Consider the following 15,552-nt stretch of genomic DNA (forward strand, 5'->3'; position numbering starts at 1 on the left):
AATGCCAAGTGGTTTATAGAAAGAAGAGCCTTTGCAGAACAATTTCCTGCCTCCAAGAGTTTGCCCTTGGCCTTGCTACAGAAAACAGTATGCATGCTGGCAAATTGCAAGTTTGGCTCTACAGTATGAAATTTTCTGAAACTTTCAAGGTCATCTAGTCTAGCCACTTACAATTAAGAAAATATTTTCTTGTGTAGTCCATCTTTGCCAGATGTTTATCCATATGGTTATCCATCATGATTGTTTATTTGATGAAAGTAGGAAATAACACATTATAATTCCTGGAAACTATTAGAAGTAAATTATATTAATCCTCCTTCGGAGGTTTCCAACAGTATTTTAAAGAACTGCTGTTAAACCATACATAATATTAAGCTTTGGAAAAGCAGAACTGGTTTTTGAAAATGTTCTCAGAGAAAAGGGAGAATATGACAGTTCATTTCTTCCAGGCATTGAAGACCAGTTTAATCCATGATCTAACAGATTTACTTTGGCTGGATGGTTTTCTTGTCTCCTGGAAAAAAATGTTTTTGAAATGGGAGAGCCTGTTAAATATTCTCCTCAGAATATTAGAGGAGTGTTAGTTACAACAGCCCTGCAGTTACCAGTCTCCATGGGCTAATTCCCACACATCCATGTTTATTACCTCATGACTGCACCATCGACTCACAACTTGCATGTGTGAATGAGCCGTCACAGAACACCACATTGGAACTTGCACATCACCTCCGATGCTGTGCTTTTTACTGGAATCAGTTCACCAATCTGTCAAGTGACAAGAAATGCTTTTGTGAACCAGCAACAAGTTGTGTAGAATTTCTTTTGAGTGAGAATTTTCTTCATATTAGCCACCTGACACAAGAAGAGCTTTTCCCCTGTCCTCACAAAGACCTCACTTTCAGAACATTGTTCTAGAGGTTTTAAATACTGAGGCATATTTTCCACTGTTGCACAGTTACAGTCTCAGAATAGTTAACCAGGCTGGTGTGTTACAACCAGGACTGTTTGCTTTTGATGTACTTCCTATTCCTGATCATCTAATTGGTCATGATGAGAATAGACTGATAGCAAATGTCTGTTGAGGATTCCCTCTTTTGAACTTTTGGTATCTGTGCTATGAATGAGTCAGTCAGTAAACTGGTTCAGTATGAACATAATACGGATATGAACATAATACGAAGGCGCCCCCTGTGAGCAGACATGCCGCTGCATGTTGGACCAGTTTCAATTTCCAAATCAAACGCAAGGGGAGACCCGCGTAGAGCGAGTTACAATAGTCTAACCTGGAGTTGACCGTTGCATGGATCACTGTGGCCAGGTCTGCCTGGGTGAGAAAGGGGGCCAGCCGCCGGGCCTGGCGAAGGTGGAAAAATGCAGTCCGGGTTACATGGGCCACCTGGGTCTCCATTGAAAGAGACAAATCCAGGTGGACCCCCAGACTGCAAACGGAGGGGGCCGGCGCCAAAGTGCCCCCCTCCCACGCCGGCGGCTGGAAATCCCCAATCTCCCCCCTGCGGCCAAGCCAAAGGATCTCCGTCTTCCATGGATTCAGTTTCAGCCTGCTCTGCTTCAACCAACCAGCAACCGCCTCCAAGCAGTGCTGTAGAGCAACCAGCAGCTGAGTTTGGCGCCCCTGCTCATTTACATCTAGATTACCCTCCTATGGAGGAGTTCGGTTGCTCCCTAGGGGAGGGTTTTTAAGAGTAAGGATTCACCGGGCGCCTTTTATTATGAGTACCGCTGTTTTAACAATATTTCATATGTTTTAGTATGTTTTAATGATGGAGCCTATGGATTGTTGCTGGCTTATTTATTGTTCGCTCCTGAATCTGTTGTATTAGTTGGTTGTACACCGCCCAGAGCCCCTGGGGATGGGGCGTTATAGAAATTTAAATAATAAATAAAGTAAATAAAAAATAAATATTGTGTCAATACAGATATTGTGGATAGCCCGGGCTAGCCCAATCTCATCAGATCTCAGAAGCTAAGCAGAGTGGTTAGTATCTGAGTGGGAAACAACCCCAGAATACCAGGGTCACAAACCACCTTGGAATGTCTCTTGTCTTGAAAACCTTACATGGTTGCTAGAGGTCGGCACAAATTGACAGCAAAAGAAAGTCAGTAAACTAACATGAGAATCAGCCCCTAAATATACATAAGCAAAGCCTTCATACAAAAGAAAAGTTCATTCTTTGGCAAAGAGCAGGGTAAGCAGTCAGCCACTTCCCGTGATCTTTGGAAATTCTACTCTTGGTCACTAGAACTTGTGAAGATAAGGCTGGACTGTATTAAAAACAGACTTTGGCTTGAATCCTGTCAAAAAAAATTCTGCTGACAAATGACTTTGCGTTAGTATAGTATAACTTTTCCAGATCCAGTCTCCCGCTAGAGTTCAAAGTGCCCCCTGGAATGTTGCTCCTGAAGGACAGGGGACCCCCAGGAAGAGCATGAGGTGACAGGTGACGGTCTTCTGTGGGAAGGGGTAATTTGTGAAAACTGTCCCCCTCCTGTCAGGGAAATATTTAGCGGGATCCAACCCACAGACCCTTCCTGACACAGCAGATCTTTTTTCTGTGCCAGGTGCTGTAAAATGCTCATGCAGGAATCCCAGGGTTTATGACCTTAATTGCAATTCTGCTCAATGCCATTCTTAATCTGACTGTAGTCTGCTAATTGACTGCAAGCTAGGATTTGGCTTCATATTTCTTCTTTTATGACAGTGCTGAGTGGAGATGTGTGAAATAACTTTTTTGTTGCATAAATGTTTTGAAAACTATATTTTCAAGGATTTTGCAATGAATGACGTAACTCCCATTGCCCTATTCTCTTGTGTAAGCAGAATTATACAAGGCATGGTCTTTCAGCACATGAGCTTGTTCAAGTTAATTCAACATTGGAAACAACATTCTTCCTCAGAGGCACCCCCTTCCTGATGCCCAACGGAGTGACATTTCACCATCCACAGTTTCACCTGAGGCATCTTGACCACCCCTTAGCTAGCCAGCATGCGCTTTTATCACCTTGGCCGCACCAACTGGCCAACACATTTTGACATCATTATGCCAAATAATGAATCTTGCACTGTGGGTCTTTAATTCTGAACGTCTACTTCAGATTCAATTAAATTTCTGGGAGTAGGCAAAAGGCCATTGGAACGTTGTTTTTTCCTTCAGTTTAATGGGCTTTGGCCTAGAAGGCTAGTGTTTTAGTAGTTTATCCTGCATAATAGCGGCCTTTAAAACTTCCCCCTTGAGATCTCACTAGCTATATCCACCAACTGAAAGCTGGGGGATGATGAAAGTGCTACATATTTTTAACTCCGGACAAAAATATTGAAAGGCAGACAAGTTTTTTTCCCCCTTCCCTTAGTAATTTGAGTATTTTAAAGTAATGAAAAGTCAAGGGATGTCATGGCCAAAACTCATAGTCAAGACTTGAGGCTGAGAAAAAAGGGCCATTGTAACCCAATGGATAGTGCTTTAGTCTGGAAGATGCATGTTCTATTCCTTATCCTAGCAGTGAAAGAAGAACTGGGGGCTTAGAAGGAAAGTACTGAATGGAGAAGTCCCTGATTCAAATCATAGTTCAACCATTATTTATTTAATTTTAAAAGTTGTTTTCCTCTTTTTCCAACAACATATTCAAGGTGGCTAACATTTATCACTAAAAATATGATCAGAAGGGGCAGAGGCTATAAGGCAGTTGGGGCCATTTTTACTAATTCACTTGCTGTTATGTAATGGATGGGGATGGGCAGCAATCTTTAATTTTATATTGTTTTCTTTCCCAAGGCAGTATTCTCTGTACTCTCCATGCAAGTGAATGTTAGAAATCAGGAGTCAGTAGTGACCCATTGTGGAAGGGACATTCCCTCTCTACCATACATCAGAAGAAAACCCTGGACTATGTATTCTTGGCATCTCTAGTCCTAATACTTGAAATATGAACCATAAACAGCAGAAGCCTGGAACCCGTGGGCCAGCTTTTTAAACACCCATTTTGCATTGAAGATGTATACCACCATCTTTAGTTATGGCAGTTCTTGCCATCATCCTATTTCACTGTATCCTGCCTGGGATATTCCCTTCACCTGGTCCTTTGAAGGTTCTGATTGTCTATTTGGATCTCATGAACGGGATTTGCCAGGAGCATCTCATTTCCTTCTCCCTCACTCTTTCCCCTTTCCCTTCCCTGAAAGTCCCCATAGCCCCTCCCCTTTTCCCTGAAAGTCCCCATAGCCCCTCCCCTTTCCCCGTATGCTTCTCTTTCCTTCACCCCACCCCTCCACACTATATTCAGCTATCCCTGTTTCCCTCCTTTAGCAGCCCCTACCAAGGAAACTCTGACCCAGATGCACAACACCAGCAGGCAAAGTTGTGTAGGCTGAGGAATCTGTTAAAACTTGCAGGATCGGGGCTAATTTTTTCTTGTATCCCCCAGCATACTATTTTCTTGTCTCTGCCTCCTGCCAGACCCCATATAATCACCTTTCCATGCTCTCCCTTGCCTTCCCACCCAACCAACAGCTATCTTTTTATCTGTCCCGTTTTCAGATAGAATTATTTATTTACTTCATTTATACCCTGCCTTTCTCTGCAGTGGGAACCCAAAGTAAATGGTCCATGGTCTTTGGCAGTATGGGGATTCATACCTGGGTCTGTCAGATTGTAGTTCAAAACTGTAACCACAACACCACATTGGCTTTTGTGAGGTGGTAGCTCTTGACCAGTGCCAAGCAGCTGGGCCTGGTTGCCAGTTGTGTGGTATCAAGTCACCAATGGTTGCTGCCAGGCTTGACCCCAGTGAGTCCTCCCTCAAAGGGAAAAACAGCCCTGGAAAGAGCCTTTCCTCCTCCCCCCCTCCCTGTAGTGACAGAAACTAAAGTTTTTCCCCCTTTAAAAAAAAGTGCTGTCATTGTTACGTGGTTGGTAACACTTGGTGAAAGGGTGCTGGAGTTACATCCTTATGCCAATCAGCTGTCAGAACTGATATTTGATGGTCTTCAAAGCAAACTCGGCAGGCAAGAAGGATCTTTCTCACTTGGACTCAAAGCAAATTACACAAAATGACTCAATACAATCAACATGGTAGGGCATTTAATGAGCAACACAATAGGATTAGGATTGTAAAACCAGTCAGAAATCTACAAACAGAACTGAAGCAAAACGTATGTCTTAACATGACACATTGAAGAATTAAGCATAGACAAGGATTGTTTACACAGAATTTTTTGCAAGTGTATTTTATTTAGAAACAGCATGGCTGAAGCTATGACAGTTGCAGTGAACATGGATGTGAAGAAGGAATTTTTTTAAATTAATATAAACCAAGGGTGTATAACTCATTTTTTATGAGGGCTGAATATGACATAAATGTGACTTGGTCAGGCCAGGCCTGGGAAGGGGTGGCTGCTTTATCTGGCCTTGATGGATGCCTGGACTGATAAGCCCGAAGCTGGGTGTAGTGGCTTCCTTGAGGGGGCTTACCAGGTCTGAATGCATCTGAGGCAACCCCCCTTACTCCCAATCTGGCCAGGTGAACAGACTAAGAGCAAGGGGTTGGGTTGCTTCAGCTGGCTCAAGAGGCTGCATCCAGCTCCCAGGCTGCATGTTTGGCATCCCTTATATAGACACAGGATAAGTCAACCCTCTGAACATATAAAATTTTAAACAGGAAGCAAATATAACTGCCCTGCTTCATGGAGAGAGGCTGAAGCAATTTATTTGAAGTCTCCAGACTGGTTAAATAGATAACAATGCAGGGAATTATTTTGTTGGTTTATTTACTATTTAAGGTGTTGTTTATGCTGCTATTTTACTATTTAAACTATTTTGCTATTTTACTATTTAAAGTGTTGTTATGCCTTTCCACCCAATCAGGGTGAACGAGAAAACAAACACTGAAACAATTAAAAATAAGTTGAAATTATAAAATTCATTTAAAAACTCATAAACAAACACTAGAAAAGGGCCAGTAGCTGTATTTGTTTATTTATTTAAAACATGTAAGTCACAGGAAATGTTTTTAGCCAGCATAGCATGAGGATAGATTTGTGGCTTTGGAAAAATCAAACATGATCCCGCAATTTAAATTACCGGTAAGTAAGAACGTACACATTACCACATCTGAGGATATGACACAGTTTGAAAGTCAAATCTGAAAGAAGAAAATTGAGCTTATAGCTCCAACTTTATTGTGATTTGACATAGTGAGAATAATTTATGTGTCTGTCCCTATTTTCTAGCATAACCTCTACCATAGGTATGTTGTAGATCTAAAAATACTGTCATTGACAGTTGATCAAACCAACCATCAAAATATAGCACATTATAGCTTTGTATTGCTACTGTAAGGGGCTATTTTCAAAGGACATTTTTCAGCCTGAAATTTCTATCAGTCATAAAAGAGAATTGTCCCAGGAGTTGGTGTCAATGTTTGCCCGCCCCAAAGCATAATGTTGTGCTTTTTTTCTTTCTTTTTCTTTCCTTCTTTTTTCTTGGTTTAGACCACTGGCGTAATGCCCATTGGGCAAGGTGGGCAGCTGCCCAGGGCATCACCTTGTGGGGGGCATCAAAATGCTGGGTTCGTTTTTGGGTATTTTTAGTCGTTTTCCATTTTTGGCCTGCAGGGGGTGCAGTTTGTAGGCTAGCGGCACCAAAATTTCAGCATATCATCAGGAGACTGTCCTTATGATACCCCCCCCCCCAAGTTTGGTGAGGTTTGGTTCAAGGAGTCCAAAGTTATGAACTCCCAAAGGGGGTGCCCCTATCCCCCATTGTTTCCAATGAGAGCTAATAGGAGATGGGGGCTACAGTTTTGAGGGTCCATAACTTTGGCCCCCCTGCACCAAACTGCACCGAACCTGGGGGGTATCATTAGGGCAGTCTCCTGATGAGACCTTGAAAGTTTTGAGACTGTGCCTTCAGAAATGTGTCCCCCCCAGCCTGTAACCCCCATGGACAGCAATATAGAAAACTCAATGCAGGTCGTGGTGGAGTGGCCGCCCATGTTGGGGGGGGGGCATCCAACTCAGGTTTTGCCCAGGGCTACAGTTTGCCCAGGGCTGCCTCGTTACACCCCTGGTTTAGACTCAGTTGAAGAACAAACTGTACTCATGTTTGTTGAAGATTCTTTTGCTGAATCATCATACACACTTATGAAATTGCATAGTGCTCATTTTAATTAATGAAAACTAAAGTCATAGCAAGTTGTTTAACAGAAATTTAAACATAAATTTTGAGAGCAGAGTGGAAAGAGAAAAGGCTAGCATGCGTTAGTAGAGAAGATGGACATCTTGCTCCATTAATAATCTGATTCAGCACATGTGCAACAGTCAACAGGGAAGGACAGATGATAAGAAAGCCAATAATGTTTAGATCCTCTGAGGATTCAAAAATAGTTGCTTTATATAAGCAAAAAAAAAAAAAACTTCACGAAGCATCCTGTGTTCTTTATGTCAAAACATCACAAAAATGTTCACAGTAAGGATCAAAGACTCCCTGGCCTTCATTATACAATATTTCTTCCACTGGAAGCTTAAATTACACAGTGGTCATAAAGGGGAGAGGAACCCACATATTTTGATGCTTAAAAGCAAACCTCGAGCACTGCCTGGTCCTACAGAAACTCATTATTTTTACAAGGACAGAAACAGTCCTTATCTGTCAGTCAAAAAAATGGCTTCAGCAATTCAGAACTCATGGTCTGCTTCTAAAGACAGGGAAAGGAGTCAACATTTGGAAGACAATTTGCTTACTTTGGTGCCCATTAAACGCTGCCAAATTTTCTTTCCTTATTCTCATGTACTGTCTTAGGGAACATAAACAAAGTGCCATCTGGCTCTTCTTTAATTCTATTAGGCTTCCTTTGATCTTATGTAAACTCTGATCAGTATACGATCTAAGCCTTCTTTCTCCTCTTCAAACATGTGCATAACTTCCATCAATGTCAATGTGCCTGCGGAGAGAGAAACACAAGCTGTGTAATTTATACTATACTTTGGCATCTTTGTGTTGAGTGGTGGGGGAAGAGACAAAAAAAATGTAAATGATTCCATTAAGACACTTGCACAATGTAGACATAGAGCCAAAAGTTTCTGTTAGGTCTACCAGGAACTGCAGACCTCAGAAGACTGAGCCAACAACCAGACCTATTATCTATGGCAGGGGTGGACAACCTATGGCTCTCCAGATGTTCATGGACTGCAATTCCCATCAGCCCCTGCCAGCATGGCCAATTGGCTGATGGGAATTGAAGTCCGTGAACACCTGGAGAGCCATAGGTTGGCCACCCCTGCCATAGACAATTTTTTGGTATGTGAAACTCATGTTACATTCAATGCATGTGCAACCGAATGTGTGATTTAAGGCAGCATGGTGCCAGGCGGATAGAACGGTAGATTCTGGAGAACAGGGTGACCTTGAGCCAGTCACAGTTCTCTCTGAACTTTCTTAGTCTCACCTGCCTCACAAGGTGTCTGTTGTGGGGAGAGGAAGGGAAGGAGTTTGTAAGCAGCTTTGAGACTCCTTATTGTAGAGATAAGTAGGATATAAATCCAACTTCTTCTTTAAACTCTTCTTCTTAATCCCAACATTTACTAATGGTTCCTGGTTTCACTTGTAAAAATGAGTGTACCTCAGCTCCTTCTTTCAAATAAGTGTACATGCAACATGTGAACAGGGCAGTATACACACTTGATAGCATGAGACTCCAGTCCCTCTTATGTGTCTGGTTATTTTTTGGCAAGTTGTCAGAGAACCTGGTTGACATTACCTGACCTGACCAATCTGCAGGTCCAGCAGCCTGGTCATTGATCCTTCTCACTTGCCTGCCAAACCTGACACTGGGTTTATTTGCACTAAAAGCTTTTATCTTCCAAGAATTCTGAGAACTGTAGTTTGCTGAGGACTCAGAGACTATTGATGTCTGAGCATTGCCTGGGCAAAGCTGTCCCTCACCACAGTCACAACTGAAGCAAGTGAGTATCTGAGGGCAATGCCTCTACACTCACCTGTTTCAAGTGGGACTCCGGTGGAGGAGGTAGACCAACCAGGAACTATGGCGAAAGGAGCTAAGGTGATGCCGTGCCCAGGAATGTGCCAGCAGTAACCTTGGAGCAGTGAGATTAGCATGTGCCTCAGAGGGAATGCAGGGTTCAGGCAGAGGCCTATACCTGACCTGTGCCTCCTGGGGCCTGTGCAGTGCAGGCAAGCAAAACAGCCTCTTAAACCCTCAGGAGAGGGCTGGGCAGCAGAGGGGAGGTTCAGCCAAGGAAGCCTTTCAATCACTGTGGGCCTGCTCTAGAAGAAACCATGTTAGATTAGTTCACAGTCAGCATTACCCCAGATAATCCTTTACTAGACCAACCCATGGACAGTCAAGGGAAAAGGGCCAGGTCCAAAGGCCAAGGACTGTCATAAGGCCAGAGAGTTCAGAGTGCAGCTGGTCCTTCCTCCTCTCCATAAACAGAGACCCAAGACAAGGGCCTGCTGAAGGAAGCGAGTTGGAGGGTGTGCCAATCTTAGACTCCAGGTCAGAGCCCCACAGCCAATAGTTTGAGATTTCTAGCTGCACCCCTCGCCCATGCCCCTCTTTTCTGGGAATGACTGTAGTGACTGCTGAGCTCAGTCCTGAAAGGTCTTGTGCTCTTAAAAGAGCTGCCTCTGGGCTCTTAAAAACTTTCTCATTCAAGGTCAACAACATTCTAGTGGAGCTGGCATGATGCACTTCATGTATGGAAGCCCTGCTCCAATAGAGTCAAAAAAGGGACTCTGCAACCACAGAGACCCACAATATTGCAGCGCCTTCTTGGAGTGATCTCTGAATTGACTCCATATCTGTCCCTTCTGCTACAGCATTGCAGCATCTCAGTCATCCCTAACAAAAGGACACATCTAGTTGGGCAGTTGCATTTGGGGCACAAAGCACCTGTGAAAGTGCAGAAAATGAGGATCCTCTAGTAAGCCTTCCATCCTCCCTTCTGTTATGTAGATACTGCAATGTCTCATATACAGTGGGCCAGTCATAAAGACTTAATAACCATCAGTTTTAAGATGGCTCCATTACTTATAAGTGGCAAAACCATGAGTGAATTATGCAGTTTATCCCACATGAGCCCTAATAAAATCTTTATTCCACACCACTCTGTGTGTTCTGAACACTGTGTGTTTAAGAAATGGAAGGGAGAGACTTTTATGGTGGGGGGGAGGGGGGTTTGGTTGTTTTTAAATTCTTGTATCCATTAAAGCCAGGTGCTTTACTTAGGACAGGTCCAATGGTTCAGAATACAGAGATGCAGAGAAAACTAACTAATAAATCCAAGACACCTTTTAAAATGACTTTAAATTGCTGCTTAGTATATTAAAATGTCACAGCTTGAGGGGTGATGTCTTGGGGCTTTCCCAGGACTGTGTGGGCATAGCTTTCTTCAAGCAGACATGTCAGTATGCACCGTGGGGTATATTTGCAGACAGGCTCTACGTCCCCATCACTTTTGCCTGTTAAACTTACAAGGGCTGCGTTGGCACATGCGTTTATGCAGCTGTAAAACCATTTGCCAGTCCAAATGGGCAGAGGTAGGAGTGTAAATGCTCTACCTTCCATGAATCAACAGAGCTTATCCCTCCACCCAAAAAACAGCTCCAGCGCAAACAGTCTGAACAAACATCAGGGATGATTGACCGGGAGCATGCCTGCACATTTGTGGCTATCAGGTGCACACATGTGCTTCAGTTTAGAGCTCTTACGCACTCTGATGTGTACTTGCAGAAAAGTGTCTCTGCTGTATGGCCTATGGTCAGCAGGACTCTGCCCTAGATGGAGGGGGGAGCTGTACCCCTGCATGGACCGGGCGTTCTCTGTTCGCCTGCCTGCCTGCCACCCCTGGTCCCTCAAATAGCTGGTGGCAAAAAAAAAAAAAAAAAGCCCTGTGTGTAAATATAACAAAGCAATCAATCAAACATAAACAAAATGAACAAAACATTATAGGTTAGGCTTACATACAAGACTAAATGTGTAAGATTTAATACGATAAGTGTAGGAATATCTGAACAGGCAACAAAACCAGACAAAACGTCTAAGAAAATGATAAAGTCCACCACAGCGCAGGGAATGAAAATAAGGGACGAGTTTGCCGCTGCTTCCCCTTTCCTGGTGAAATTATTCCACCTCCTCACTCAGCAATAGATTTGAATCTTGCCCACATGTGCTGAAGTCACTGTCATGGGATAGAGAGATGTGACCTTTTCTGCTAGGCGAAGGCATCTGGTGCTTGTCAGCGAAAGAGCCGGGGACCAGGCAGGGGAGGGGAGCAGCTCCTTCAGCGGGAACCGGTGGCGGCCGTCGGGCCGACTTCGCCCCCTTCTCTGCAGTGCGCGGCTCCTCCGCCTTTTACGCGGGGCGAACGGCGGGGAGCGGCGAGGTCGTCTGTGCCCGCCGCCTTCGCGGACTCCGCTCCCGCGGAACAGGCAGCGCCCGGCCCTTGTGCAGGGGGCGGACGGGCCTTGGAGAGGGCGCGACTATCCTCGCCACCGGTCGGGCACACAGCTTGGGGAAGGGCGTCGCGATCCGCTCCCTCGGAAGGAACAGACGGCGGCACTTGACGCAGACCGTCGCCTCCCCGCTGCAATAACGCCCGTCCGTCCGTCCGTCCGTCCGTCCGTCCTCCGAGCAGCCGCCCTTCTCAGGCCAAAAGCCCACGCAGAGGCGGCCCGCTTCGCCCCCGCGAAAAGAAACCGAACCGGTTCCTGAGCCGCGGAGGCCAGGGTGGGCGCGCTCCTCGGTCTGCTCCCGAGGAAGTCGGTGGGTCTGGCTGCTTGCGAAGGAATCTGATTTTGGCAAGCGTGGAAAAAAACACCCACCTTTCTTCCAGATGATAAGAAAAATCAGACTCCGGGCTCTTATACCCAGGCTGGGAGAGGGAGAGAAAATGCATGTTGAAAAAACTTGGGAGGCTGTCGGCCAGATGGAGTGAAGGCTCCTCCTGCGACCGTGTGCACGCACTCACTCACACCGTAGAGATCATTTGTACATAGAGAGGAGGGGGAGAGAGGGCCTTTTAAATGAGTAAACGGCTGCCAGCACCTTCCCGATATAAAACGCAGGCTCAGTTATCTCGTCCGGAGCATAATGGGTACGATTTGGAACAACAGGCGTCAAGCGGAAATCCAGGGGACAGTCTTGACGTCTCCCTTCCTGCGCTCCTTGTGCGCCCCGTTGGAAATCGCGGGTCTCCCTTCCCAGTAACGGGCGCTGGAGATATCGGAGTGTCAGTCAAGGGCCGTCGAACTGCTTCCCGAGCCTCCCCGCAGGGCCCTGGAAGGGACTTCGGTGCAACCGGGCAGCCAAGTGGCGGGCTCCATCCCGCCCTTTAACTCCTTTGACTTACTTGACCTAACATTGTAAGCGGCATTTTAAATATATATATATATTGGCTTAGGCGGGGTAGGGTGCGAGGTGGGGAGGTTAATTTGTTTTTAATAGCTGCAATTATAATCGTTTGATAATTTTTAACGAATGTCATTTTACCTCGTTTATCATATCTGGCTTTGTGAGCCGCCTGGAGTAGATTTTCTGGCGAGGTTGCATATTACAATTTCTAAATAAATAAATACCGTGCGAATAGAAAGGTAACAGGACTCAATCTGAAAACCAGAACTGGAAGCAAAGCGATACTTAGACGTGGCGTTTTGGGAGGAATAATTGAAAGACAAGGATACTCAAATAGCATAGATGTAAATCTCCGTGTCTGTTCAAGGAGTGTAAATGGGTTCGCTCGCTGTGTACCAAATTCTTAGAACTGAATCAGGACAGGTGTCACTTGAAGCTCGTCGCTGGTGTCAAATTGCTCGCTCGCTCGCTCCGCTCCCCCCCTTCCCTTGGGTTGTAACAGCGATGCTCCATTTTGCATACTTGAAAGATGCGTGGGGAGGAGGGGGGGTACCTGCGTGGGACTTTTCCTTTTTTTCCTTTTTGTCAAGGTTCAAACCTGACCCACCCTTATAGGCTGAAGGGAAAGAGCGCGCGTTGGCCACGTAGCCCCCCTTTTTTTTGGCCACCCGGCAAGGCCGGGACAAAAGGCCCTTTGACTCAGCAGAGGGGCATAAGGCAGGAATCAGCTCGGCTCCTGGTCCAGAGAGGGACGGAAGGCCCGGAGAGATGGCTAAGGGAGGGCGACTGAGGAACTGTGCAGAGAAGAGTTGTGGAGGAGGAGGATTGTAAGGATGCGGGTGGCGGGCGTGGGGCTGTTGCTTTGGGGTGGGGGGAGGTGGAGGGGGTGCAGTTGGCCGCACAGCGTTGAAGTGGAGGGGGGCACGTGCGAATTGGTTATAGTCGGTGCAGTGAAGAGGAAAATACTCCGAGGCATTTTTCCTGCGCGATTGCAGGCTCGGCAATGCAAACATCTGCTGGGGTTGACTGTCGGCGAGCCTTGCTTGGCCTGCGGGCTTGGGTCGGGGCTTGCGCTTGGGGGCAGCAGCAGGCGCTGGTTCTTCGGGTGATCTTCTTGCGGCTTGAAGGAAAACAAAGAGGGACTCTTGGGCGCCACGTTCTGCCAGCACCTGAAGGGTGCTGAAGGGAAGCGACCCAAACAGTGGAAGAGCAGAAGGAGTGGCTGGAACGGACCACGCCGCGAAAACGGTCTATTCTGCGTGTCTAGAGGTGGGCAGGAGTTTTGCCAAAGCTGGAGGAGGGGGGGGGGTTGACATTTAAAAACTTCGGTGGCCCGACCACTAGTCCTTATGGTCGTTGTCCGATGGGCCAAGGCCCCGATCCAGTCTTAGAGATCCTGTTGGCCTGTTAAGGACCACACGCACAAAAAAAAAACCCCTCAACATTTATGCAGCGCGACCCGAAACTCGGCTAAGGTGTGCGTGGGATTGAAACGGGCAATTGCGATCCTACGCCTGACCACAGCGCTAGACGATTGCTTGAGCGTTAGAGGACCATTCCACTGAATTCAATGGGGCTGGCAAGCAAGTGGGTCTAGGTGAGCTCGGTCCCAGAAGGGACTCCTCATCCCACCGAAGCCGATGCATTTAAACCAGGCAGAATGTTGTTTTGCCGTGTTGCTGGAGACTGGAGTGGGCCCGCCTGTCACTCCAAGCCTAACACGAGTATGGCAATCCGGTGTAGCACAAGCGGCTTGTGAATAGGGGTCGGGGGGCAGTGCAGAGGATTTAAGGCCGGTTTGGGGAATGAATTCTGAACTCAGAGCGTGATCTTAAAACACAGGGGGAGACTCTGTCTTGCTTCATTCCTTCCATAGAACTTGACACTCCTCAGGGCCCTTCCGCACATGCAGAATAATGCACTTTCAATCCGCTCCCAACGCACTTTGCAACTGGATTTTACTTTGCACAATAGCAAAATCCACTTGCAAACAATTGTGAAAGTGGACTGAAAATGCATTATTCTGCATGTGCAAACAAAATGCAAACAAAATGCCCTTCGGGATTAAGTGGGAGACCACAGAGAGGGATCCTTCCTTCTCTTTCGTGTTCCTTAGGCGCTCCTCCTCCGACCCTAACCGTCCTTGGAGGTCCCTTGCACAACTGTCCCAAAGCAACAGCAGCTTGGAGTGAACACAGAAACATAGCCCAATCTTCAACCGGTTTCTTTGGAAACGAACCTTTCGACGACATTTACAGGGCGTTAAGGAGGGCTGCGCACCGACCCTCTGCTTCCTAAGGCGATCCGCGACACTCAGATAGACTTCCTTGCAAGTGAGCGGACGGGAGGACTGCAGCCAGATTGCGACGGGAATTCATTCGTGAAATACGCTTAGGCTTTGGGAGTGGGGTGGGGGGATGATTTGCACAGGAGCCGTTTGCCCACTTGCTTCCAAGCAAATATAGCTCAGGTCGGGCATCTTGGCCACCATCGGCTGGTCCCTGCTTCCCAGAGGAGCTTCTTTAATAGTAGAAGCAAAGACCAGGCGAAGAGCTGGAAGGAAGTGTGTGGGGAGGGGCAGGGGAGAGTATTATGGGGTTCTTCCCAGATTTTTTTTGTTCATAATTGAAAGTCAGCCACTCGGACGACCGTGGAGGGAAAAGACGGCCATTGTTCCATTTCGACGCCGGTTTTAGAAACCCGCGGCCATCTCTAGAAGTACCGAGAGCGCACAAGCACCCAGAGGGTGTCCTGGATGGACTGGCAAAGCGTCACATTTCACGCACGCCAGCCCGTCCGCTGCCCCCTCCCCAGCCAGGCACGGTAAGGCTGCTGAGACAGTCCCAGGCGGCGGCTGTCCAGCCCCCGGGCGCTCCTGCGGGGAAGCTTGCTTGAAAGTGGCCCGTCGGAGACGTGTGAGAGAGCCTGGCCCGGCCCCGATGTCAGTGGCCGGGAGGACCGAGGGAGCAGAGGCTGGTGGTGACCTTGCAATGCATGCGCTGGGCTGGGCCAGGCCGGCCGGGCCGGGCCGGGCTGAGCTGAATGGGGGTGGGGTTGGGAGGGGAGGGGCAGGGGCAGGGGCAGGGGGCATGGCGTCCGACTCCGGGTCAATTTCCCTGGCTCGCCCTGGGCGAAGGTTCACCTCATCTGCCCTTCGCTCATCCG

Source organism: Sphaerodactylus townsendi, linkage group LG01 (assembly GCF_021028975.2).
Source record: "Sphaerodactylus townsendi isolate TG3544 linkage group LG01, MPM_Stown_v2.3, whole genome shotgun sequence".
Classification (NCBI taxonomy): Eukaryota; Metazoa; Chordata; class Lepidosauria; order Squamata; family Sphaerodactylidae; genus Sphaerodactylus; species Sphaerodactylus townsendi.